The sequence below is a fragment of the Nerophis ophidion genome, linkage group LG14 (genome assembly GCF_033978795.1).
Source record: "Nerophis ophidion isolate RoL-2023_Sa linkage group LG14, RoL_Noph_v1.0, whole genome shotgun sequence".
Classification (NCBI taxonomy): domain Eukaryota; kingdom Metazoa; phylum Chordata; class Actinopteri; order Syngnathiformes; family Syngnathidae; genus Nerophis; species Nerophis ophidion.
Genome location: NC_084624.1, coordinates 41450130 through 41462427, shown reverse-complemented (window position 1 = coordinate 41462427; position 12298 = coordinate 41450130).

Sequence of the window (12298 nt, the reverse complement as noted above, 5' to 3'; positions counted from 1 at the left end):
CTTAAAACACTCCACTGTGGAAGCAGTTTGAACATGGAGCGGCAGAGTGTTCCAGAGCTTAGGGCCGACCACAGAGAAGGCCCTGTCTCCCCTGGTCTTAAGTCTGGTCTTGGGCACCACGAGCTGGAAATGGCTATCTCGGACCTCAGAGCGCGCGCAGGAATGTAAATTTGGATGAGGTCCGAGATATATTGAGGTGCCAGTCCATGTAAAGATATAAAAACAAACAGAAATGTTTTAAAATCAATTCTAAACATACTAGCACTACTAAAAACAAAAGAGTCCTGGGGGGGGGACAAGAAGGACAAGCAGTAGAAATGTGTCCTGGCTCATTACCCTTTTCCCAATCATATTTACATATTTACTAGGGGTGTGGGGGGAAATCGATTCGAATACGAATCGAATCGTATACATTGTGCGATTCAGAATCGATTCTCATTTTTAAAAAATCTAATTTTTTAAATCAATCCAACAAACCACTACACAGCAATACCATAACAATGCAATCCAATTCCAAAACCAAACCTGACCCAGCAACACTCAGAACTGCAATAAACAGAGCAATTGAGAGAAGACACAGAACAAACCAAAAGTAGTGAAACAAAAATGAATATTATCACCAACAGTATCAATATTAGTTATAATTTCAGCATAGCGGTGATTAAAAATCCCTCATTGACATTATCATTAGACATTTATAAAAAATAAAAGAATAGTGTCACAGTGGCTTACACTTGCATCGCATCTCATAAGCTTGACAACACACTGTGTCCAATAGTTTCACAAAGATAAAATAAGTCATATTTTTGGTTTGTTTAATAGTTAAAACAAATGTATATTATTGCAATCAGTTGATAAAACATTGTCCTTTACAATTATTTAAATCTACTACTCTGCTAGCATGTCAGCAGACTGGGGTAGATCCTGCTGAAATCCTATGTATTGAATGAATACAGAATCCTTTTGAATCAGAAAAATATCGTTTTTCAATCGAGAATCGAATCGAAAAAAATCGATATATCTTCGAATCGTGACCCCAGGAATCGATATTGAATCGAATCGTGGGACACCCAAAGATTCGCAGCCCCTAATAATTACCTAATACTAAATGTACTAGTATACACACAAAAAAATGTTGGGTTAAAAAAACAACAACACAATGTCAACCCAACTGCTGGTTCATTTGAGTTATTTTAACTCAACATTTTGGGTTAATTTTTTTTTCAACCCAACTATTGGTTTGAATTATTTAACCAAAAAGTTGAGTTATGTTAACTCAATGTTGGGTGATTTTAAACAATGTTAATGAGATTAATCCATAATGAAATTCCCTTCAAGAAAAAAAGTAACTTTTTAATAAAAATTCAAAAAGAAGAAAAAAAGGTTTTATCCAAAAATGGGTTACTCGTTGAAAAATAACGCAAAAATGGTTCATAATTTTGAAAACCCAGAAATTGAGTTAAAGTAGCATTCTTAAAATAAAAATGTTGGGTTGAAAAATAACCCAATTTTAACCCAACTGCTGGTTCAGAAAAGGATGAACCCTTTATTTGAGTTATTTTAACGTACCATCCATCCATCCATTTTCCACTGCTTATTCCCTTTGGGGTCGCTGGTGCCTTTCTCAGATACAATCGGGCGGAAGACAGCGTACACCCTGGACAAGTCGCCACCTCATCGCAGGGCCAACACAGATAGACAGACAACATTCACACTCACATTCACACACTAGGGACCATTTAGTGTTGCCAATCAACCTATCCCCAGGTGCATGTTTTTGGAAGTGGGAGGAAGCCGGAGTACCCGGAGGGAACCCACGCATTCACGGGGAGAACATGCAAACTCCACACAGAAAGATCCCGAGCCCGGGATTGAACCCCAGACTTCTCAGGACCTTTGTATTGTGAGGCAGACGCACTAACCCCTCTTCCACCGTGAAGCCCTTAGCTCAACATTTTGGGTTAATTTTTTCAACCCAACTTTTGCGTTGAATTATTTAACCAAAAAGTTGAGTTATGCTACCTCAATGTTGGGTGATTTATTGTAAATAATGTTAATGAAATTAATCCATTATACAATTCCCTTCAGGAAAAAAAGGTAACTTTTTAATAATAAAAAAAAGCGTTTAACCCAAAGATGTGTTACTTGTTAAAAACAACCCAAACATGGTTCATCATTTTGAAAACCCATAAATTGAGTTAAAATAATACCCTTAAAATCAGAATATAGGGTTGAAAAATAACCCTATTTCAACCCAACTCTTGGTTCAGAAAATCATGAACTACTTATTTAAGCTATTTTAACTCAACATTTTGGGTACATTTTTTCAACCCGACTTTTGTGTTGATTTATTTCACCACACAGTTGAGTTATGATAACGTAATGTTGGGTTATTCCCCACCAAACTATTGGGTTGAATTATTTAACCCAAAAGTTGAGTTATGCTTACTCAATGTTGAGATTAATCTATAGTAAAATTCCCTTCAAGAAAAAAAGTAACATTTTAATTTAAAAAAAAAAAAAACAACAACCCAAAAATGGTTCATAATTTTGAAAACCCAGAAATTGAGTTAAAATAATACCCTTAAAATACAAATATTGTGTTGAAAAATAACCCAATTTTAACCCAACTGCTGGTTCAGAAAAGGACAAAGCCCTTATTTGACTTACTCAACATTTTGGATACATTTTTCCAGCCCAACTTTTATTCACATGTGAAAAAAATACCTTATTGTTTATTATGAGCAAACTGTATTCCATTTTGATTAAGGGTAAATAAACCTTGATTGATTGGTTGGTTGATTGATTGATTGATTGATTGATTGATTGATTGATTGATTGATTAATTGATTGTCGAAGTTGAGCCTATCAGTGGCCACGATACTGAAACAGCACCCTCTGATTGGTTTTGTCTACTCTAGCGGCCAATACTACTGTAGTATCGATAGAATAATCCATTTATTTAGCCATTTATATGTCTTAAATTGCTTTATATGGGGGCCAAAAGTTGATGAAGTAAGGGCGCAACATTTGAACCACAATTCTTATTTTTTTTTTTTTCCCCTTGGCCTCAGTCTGCACCCCCACTCCAGGGCCCAGGCTAAGACCGATTTTTATTTTATTTTATTTTAATCTTTTATTCTCCCCCCCCCCCCTCCCCCCTGTATGTCATCTTTTTTTAAGGGGCGCTGGAAGCCGGCAGACCCGCCAGCGATCCTGTTCTGTCTCCCTGTAATGTTTGTCTGATCTTGAATGGGATTGTGCTGAAAATTGTAATTTTCCTGAAGGACCTCTCCTGACGGAATAAATAAAGTACTATCTATCTATCTATCTATTTGCTATTGCTTTGTTTGAGTTCATTCTTTCAAAACAAACCGCAGAATGTGAAGTGGGATATCTTTATATAGCGCTTTTTCTCTACTGACTCAAAGCGCTTTAACTTATAGTGAAACCCAATATCTGAGTTACATTTAAACCAGTCTGGGTGGCACTGGGAGCAGGTGGGTAAAGTGTCTTGCCCAAGGACACAACAGCAGGGACTAGGATGGCGGAAGTGAGGATTGAACCTGGAACCCTCAAGTTGCTAACATGGCCAATCTAACAACCGAGCTTAATGTGTAGAAGTAGTGTAAAGATATATTTACATTTATATTGTTAATTCTATGCATCCTATTTCTTTAACCATGGCGTTATCATCCGTGCATGTTGAGTTGAATGGGTTTTTTTTTGTTTGTTTGTTTTGTTTTACTGGAAAACATAAACAACAATGATCACTTTTTCTCTCATGAAGTGTACTCTCTGGTGGACATCAAAATATGTGAGTCAGTGGCTCCCTCTGGTGGTGAGACGTAGTGACTAACTGTCTCTGGGAAGTCCTGTTGCTATGGTGACGTTTGTTGTGGGTTCCCATCCTTGGATGAATCACATTTCATCCATCCATTTCTACTGCTTCCATTCATCGATTTTCTACCATTTGTCCCTTTTGGGGTAACGGGGGGTGCTGGAGCCTATCTCAGCTGCATTCGGACGGAAGGCGGCGTACACCCTGGACAAGTCGCCACCTCCAAAACATTCATACACTAGGGACCATTTAGTGTTGCCGATTTTCTACCGCTTATTCTTTTTAATATGAACATATATAGATATTGTACGTCACATAAGTGTAGTTAAAGTTTTGTGCGTCACTTAAGTACAGTTAAAATGTCCCAAGTTGACGGGTGAGACATAGCAGCTGTGTGATGTCCGTCATTCCGCCAAGTTAGCTCGTTGTTGCAGCAGCAGCAGCTGTGCAGGGATCCTTTTTAAGCCGCAAAGAGGACAATGAAGACCATTTGATGGTGTTACCAACGTGTCATTGTGCTTCATTCCAGGCCCATTTGGTCATCAACGGGGCCTGCTATGCGGGTCATGTTTGGCTGCCTGTTGTCAGGGAGGTGGTCTCCCAGTCCAGGACACCCCCGCTGGACCATCTGGAAGACATGTGAGTAAGGACATAGGGGCGGGGTGATGAAGTTAGAAGAAACTGACAAATGTAACAGATTAGTTAGATGTGGCAGTTAAAACGTTGACATAAAAAGGAGAATTTTGAGTGTAAAAAAATCAGAATCAGAAGGGGGGGGCAAGTAGGCCAAGGAGAAAAAAAAACCTCACACATAAAAATGTGTGTAAGAAGGAAACATCAAAAACATTAAAAGAGCAGATCTGATGCTACATAAAGCCACAAAAGTAAGACCGTCCGAGGTCGGGTCGTGGGGGCAGCAGCCTAAGCAGGGAAGCCCAGACTTTTCTGTCTCCAGCCACTTCATCCAGCTCTTCCCGGGGAATCCTGAGGCGTTCCCAAGCAAGCCGGGAGAAATAGTCTTCCCAACATGTCCTGGGTCTTCCCCGTGGGCTCCTACAGGTCAGATGTGCCCTGAACTGATGCCTGAACCACTTCATCTGGCTCCTCTCGACGTGGAAGAGCAGCGGCTTTACTTTGAGCTTGGATGGCAGAACTTCTCACCCTATCTGTAAGGGCGAGTCCCGCCACCCGGCGGCGGAAACTCAGTTTGGCCGCTTGTACACGTGATCTTGTCCTTTCGGTCATAACCCAAAGCTCATGACCATAGGTGAGGAAGGGAACGTAGATCGACTGGTAAATTCAATCAATCAATCAATCAATCAATCAATGTTTACTTATATAGCCCTAAATCACTAGTGTCTCAAAGGGCTGCACAAACCACCACGACATCCTCGGTAGGCCCACATAAGGGCAAGGAAAACTCACACCCAGTGGGACATCGGTGACAATAATGACCCAGTGGGACGTCGGTGAAAATAATGACTATGAGAACTTTAGAGAGGAGGAAAGCAATGGATGTCGAGCGGGTCTAACATGATACTGTGAAAGTTCAATCCACAATGGATCCAACACAGCAGCGAGAGTCCCGTTCACAGCGGAGCCAGCAGGAAACCATCCCAAGCGGAGGCGGATCAGCAGCGTAGAGATGTCCCCAGCCGATACACAGGCAAGCAGTACATGGCCACCGGATCGGACCGGACCCCCTCCACAGGGGAGAGTGGGACATAGAAGAAAAAGAAAAGAAACAGCAGATCAACTGGTCTAAAAAGGGAGTCTATTTAAAGGCTAGAGTAAATTGAGACCTTTTCCTTCCGGCTCAGTTCCTTCTTCACTGCAATGGATCGATACAGCGTCCGCATTACTGAAGACGCCGCACCGATCCGCCTGTCGATCTCACGATCCACTCTTCCCTCACTCGTGAACAATACTTGGAGGTACAAAAAACAACAACACAAGAAAAGGCATTAAAGCTTAGGGAAGGCTATGCAAAACAAAACTAAAACTGAACTGGCTACAAAGTAAACAAGAACAGAATGCTGGACGACAGCAAAGACTTACTGTGGAGCAAAGACAATGTACATCTGAACATGACAGTAAAATCAACAATGCCCCCACAAAGAAGGATAAAAACAACTGAAATATTCTTGGTTGCTAAAACAAAGTAGATGCGGGACATATCGCTCAAAGGAAGACATGAAACTGCTACAGGAAAATACAAAAAAAAAAAAAAAAAAGACAAAAAGCCACTAAAATAGGAGCGCAAGACAAGAACTAAAACACTACACACAGGAAAACAGCAAAAACCTCAAAATAAGTCACGGCGTGATAGTACACCTACATTGAGACAAGAGCTATAGTGATGCACGGTTGGTTATGGTTCAACTCCCCCCATCCTATTGTCTGCTGTGGTGGGGGGGGGGGGAGCATGGCCAAAGACAGGAGCAGACCCAACAAAGCAACCAAGAGAGCCGACTCCACCCTCGGCCGCCCACCAACTCTCAGCCGGTATCCAGTCCGCATGGATGAGTGAGGATGCGTCTAAGGCAGGGGTCTCAAACTCAATTTACCCGGGGACCACTGGACTCTTTCGGGCTACAATAGGGGGAAGGGTTGGGGGGGAGGGGGGAGGTATATTGTAGCCTGGAAGAGTTAGGGCTGCATGGGATTCTGGGTATTTGTTCTGTTGTGTTTATGTTGTGTTACAGTGCGGATGTTCTCCCAAAATGTGTTTGTCATTCTTGTTCGGTGTGGGTTCACAGTGTGGCTTATATTTGTAACAGTGTTAAAGTCCTTTATAAGGCCACCCTCAGTGTGACCTGTGTGGCTGTTGAGCAACTATGTCTTGCAGTCTCTTACTGCGTCTACAGAAGCCAAATACATTGTGTAAATGGGCCGGCACGCTGTTTATACAGGTTGTAGGGGACTTTAAAGACAGAGCCTCCACGGTGACCCCTTACTACTGCTATTTGAGTGAAATTCGGGAGAATGATTACTCCTTAAGGGGCACTGAAAATTGGGAGTCTCCCGGTAAAACCGAGGATATACAAATATGACCATGTAAGGCGCCATTCATTTAAAACGCGCGGGCCACACCAACAATTAACTTTCATACTAAGGTGCGGGCCGCGTGTTTGAGACCCCTGGTCTAAGGAGACCGAGGTGTCCGATACCTACTCATTCAGCCAGTACCTTCAGCTTGTTCTTCCCGGTGCTCAGCGCCAGCTCCGCAGCCCTGTCTCATCATCAACATCTCCTCCAGTCTCTCCAAATGGACTCTGGTGTGGCAGAGACCCAGCAGCTGCTCTCCATGGCCAAAAGGCTCACGGGAGACAGAGCCAGAATATCATAAAAAAGCACCGCAGAAGTCACAAAACTGCCAACCCCTTGTCACACAGTCCCAAAGGGCCCCAAAAGGCAAAAAAAACCCCCAAAAAACCCACATGAAAACAAGAGGGAAACACCAAGAACACAAAAAGGATGACACAAGAGCACAGAGCTCCTGCCACCAGCAGCCACTAGGGCGGCGACGTGTTGAAAAAAAAAAAATTCAAATAATCAAATGACATGCTGCCTAACTACAAACCCCGTTTCCATATGAGTTGGGAAATTGTGTTAGATGTAAATATAAACGGAATACAATGATTTGCAAATAATTTTCAACCCATATTCAGTTGAATGCACTACAAAGACAACATATTTGATGTTCAAACTCATTAACATTTTTTTTTTTGCATATAATAATTAACTTAAAATTTCATGGCTGCAACACGTGCCAAAGTAGTTGGGAAAGGGCATGTTCACCACTGTGTTACATCACCTTTTCTTTTAACAACACTCGATAAACGTTTGGGAACCGAGGAAACTAATTGTTGAAGCTTTGAAAGTGGAATTCTTTCCCATTCTTGTTTTATGTAGAGCTTCAGTCGTTCAACAGCACGGGGTCTCCGCTGTCGTATTTTACGCTTCATAATGTGCCACACATTTTCGATGGGAGACAGGACTGGACTGCAGGCGGGCCAGGAAAGTACCCGCACTCTTTTTTTACGAAGCCACGCTGTTGTAACACGTGGCTTGGCATTGTCTTGCTAAAATAAGCAAGGGCGTCCATGATAACGTTGCTTGGATGACAAAATATGTTGCTCCAAAACCTGTATGGACCTTTCAGCATTAGTCGTGCCTTCACAGATGTGTAAGTTACCCATGCCTTGGGCACTAATACACCCTCATACCATCACAGATGCTGGCTTTTGAACTTTGCGCCTATAACAATCTGGATGGTTATTTTCTTCTTTGTTCCGGAGGACACCATATCCACAGTTTCCAAATATAATTTGAAATGTGGACTCGTCAGACCACAGAACATCTTTCCACTTTGCATCAGTCCATCTTAGATGAGCTCGGGCCCAGCGAAGCCAGCGGCGTTCCTGGGTGTTGTTGATGAATGGGTTTTGCTTTGCATAGCAGAGTTTTAACTTGCACTTACAGATGTAGCAACCAACTGTAGTTACTGACAGTGGTTTTATTAAGTGTTCCTGAGCCCATGTGGTGATATCCTTTACACATTGATGTCAGTTTTTGATACAGTACCGCCTGAGGGATCAAAGGTCCGTAATATCATCACCTACGTGCAGTGATTTCTCCAGATTCTCTGAACCTTTTGATGATTTTACATACCGTAGATGGTAAAATCCCTAAATTCCTTGCAATAGCTCGTTGAGAAATGTTGTTCTAAATCTGTTCGACAATTTACTTACAAATTGGTGACTCTCGCCCCATCCTTGTTTGTGAATTACTTAGCATTTCATGGAAGCTGCTTTTATACCCAATCATGGCACCCACCTGTTTCCAATTAGCCTGCACACCCGTGGGATGTTCAGAATAATTGTTTGATGAGCATTCCTCAACTTTATCAGTATTTATTGCCACCTTTCCCAACTTCTTTGTCACGTGTTGCTGGCATCAAATTCTAGAGTTATTGATTATTTGCACACACAAAAAAATGTTTATCAGTTTGAACATCAAATATGTGGTCTTTGTAGCATATTCAACTGAATATGAGTTGAATATGATTTGCAAAACATTGTATTTCGTTTATATTTACATCTAACACTATTTCCCAACTCATATGGAAACGGGGTTTGTAAATATTGTATTGAAATATTTATACTGACATGAGTGCATATATGATTGTTTGGGATTATGGTGATGTGTCATCCGCTGGAATGTGGAGAAACACATGGCGTCAAAGGGGTCTGAATGAAAATAAATAACACAACAGAGTGTCCATGCAAACTTCATCCATCCATCCATTTTTCTACCACTTATTCACCTTTGGGGTGGCGGGGGGCGCTGGTGCCTATCTCAGCTACAATCGGGCGGAATGCGGTGTACACCCTGGACAAGTCGCCACCTCATAGCAGGGCCAATGTACAATTAAAATGAATGATTAATCCATCAATCCATTTTCTGGGTGAGGTGTGTTGTCCACTCTGGTCACGGTCCACCTGGCAAAAACAGGGCAGATTTGAAAATGAATTTGACTGTTTTAAAAAACAATTGTTAAAGCTTATTTTGATTGTGTTTTCAAACAAATTGTTTGTGATTCCTGGCTGCATGGTGGAACAGGGGTCACTGCATCTGCCTCACAATACATAGGTCCCGAGTAGTCCTGAGTTCAATCCCGGGCTCGGGATCTTTCTGTGTGGAGTTTGCATGTTCTCCACGTGAATGCGTGGGTTCCCTCCGGGTACTCCGGCTTCCTCCCACCTCCAAAGACATGCACCTGGGGATAGGTTGATTGGCAACACTAAATTGGCCCTAGTGTGTGAATGTGAGTGTGAGTGTTGTCTATCTGTGTTGGCCCTGTGATGAGGGGGCGACTTGTCCAGGGTGTACCCCGTCTTCCGCCTGAATGCAGCTGAGATAGGCACCAGCAACCCCCGCGATCCCAAAAGGGACAAGCTATAGAAAATGGATAGATGGATGGATTATTAATAAAGTTTTATTAAAAAAACAACATAGAAATGATCTCAGAGTCATCTGATTGGATGTCACCTTAGAACAGTGGTTCTCAAACTTTTTTTAGTGATGTACCCCCTGTGAACAATTTTTTAATTCAAGTACCCCCTAATCAGAGCAAAGCATTTTTGGTTAAAAAAAAAAACAGATAAAGAAGTTAAATACAGCACTATGTCATCAGTTTCTGATTTATTAAATTGTATAATTGTATAAGGGACGGTGTGGCGCAGTGGCAAAGTGGCTGTGCGCAACCCGAGGGTCCCTGGTTCAAATCCCACCTAGTACCAACTTCGTCACGTCCGTTGTGTCCTGAGCAAGACACTTCACCCTTGCTCCTGATGGTTGCTGGTTGGCGCCTTGCATGGCAGCTCCCTCCATCAGTGTGTGAATGTGTGTGTGAATGGGTAAATGTGGAAGTAGTGTCAAAGCGCTTTGAGTACCTTGACGGTAGAAAAGCGCTATACAAGTACAACCCGTTTATTTATTTATTTATTTAACAGTGCAAAATATTGCTCATTTGTAGTGGTCTTTTTTGAACTATTTGGAAGAAAATATATAAAAATAACAAAAAACTTGTTGAAAAATAAACAAGTGATTCAATTATAAATAAAAGATTTCTACACATAGAAGTCATCATCAACTTAAAGTGCCCTCTTTGGGGATTGTAATAAAGATCCATCTGGATTCATCAACTTAATTCTCAACATTTCTTCACAAAAAAAGAAATCTTTAACATCAATATTTATGGAACATGTCCACAAACAATCTAGTTGTCAACACTGAATATTGCATTGTTGCATTTCTTTTCACAGTTTATGAACTTACATTCATATTTTGTTGAAGTATTATTCAATACATTTATTTATAAAGGATTTTTGAATTGTTGCTATTTCTAGAATATTTTAAAAAAATCTCACGTACCCCTTGGCATACCTTCAAGTACCCCCAGGGGTACGCGTACCCCCATTTGAGAACCACTGCCTTAGAAAATAATATCAAGCAATACTTACATTATGTACTAAATGTTAGGCTGATACTTTAGTTATTTTTTCCAGTCATATGCGTTCATATTTTACGTAACATGATCTGAACGCCAACAAAACCTATACCAGTGGTTCTCAAATGGGGGTACGCGAACCCCTCGGGGTACTTGAAGGTATGCCAAGGGGTACTTGAGATTTTTTTTTTTAAATATTTTAAAAATAGCAACAATTCAAAAATCCTTTATAAATATATTTATTGAATTATACTTCAACAAAATATGAATGTAAGTTCATAAACTGTGAAAAGAAATGCAACAATGCAATATTCAGTGTTGACAGCTCGATTTTTTGTGGACATGTTCCATAAATATTGATGTTAAAGATTTCTTTTTTTGTGAAGACATTTTTAGAATTAAGTTGATGAATGCCGATGGATCTCTATTACAATCCCCAAAGACGGCACTTTAAAGGCCTACTGAAATGAGATTTTCTTATTTAAACAGGGATAGCAGGTCCATTCTATGTGTCATACTTGATCATTTCGCGATATTGCCATATTTTTGCTGAAAGGATTTAGTAGAGAACATCCACGATGAAGTTCTCACATTGTTTTTAATGGGAGCCTCCAACAAAAACAGCTATTCAGACCGAGAAAACGACAATTTCCCCATTAATGTGAGCGAGGATGAAAGATTTGTGTTTGAGGATATTGATAGCGATGGATTGGAAAAAAAATAAATAAATAATAATAATAAATAAAAGAAACGCGATTGCAATCGCGTTGCATTGACATGGATTCATATGTTTTTAGACACATTTACGAGGATAATTCTGGGAAATCCCTTATCTTTCTATTGTGTTGCTAGTGTTTTAGTGAGTTTAACTGTACCTGATAGTCGGAAGCGTACGTCCACGGCCGGGTGTTGACGCGCAGTGTCTCAGGGAAGTCGACGGCAGCTGTACGGGAGGCACAAGCTCAGCTGATGTCCGGTAAGCGGCGACTTTTTAACCACAATTTTCTCACCGAAACCTGCTAGTTGACAAGTGGTCGGGATCCATGTCCGCTGTGATCCATAGGAAAGTTTCAACTCCGTGAATTTTGAACAAGGAATCACCGTGTGTTTGTGTGGCCAAAGGCTAAAGCTTCCCAACTCCATTGTTCTACTTTGACTTCTCCATTATTAATTGAACAAATTGTAAAACATTCAGCAACACAGATGTCCAAAATACTGTGTAATTATGGGGTTAAAGCAGACGACTTTTAGCTGTGTGTGCGCGCAGCGCTCATTTTCATAACAGCCCGTGACGTCACGCGTACACGTCATCATTCCGCGACGTTTTCAAGAAAAAAGTCCCGGGAAATTTAAAATTGCAATTTAGTAAACTAAAAAGGCAGTATTGGCATGTGTTGCAATGTTAATATTTCATCATTGCTATATAAACTATCAGACTGCGT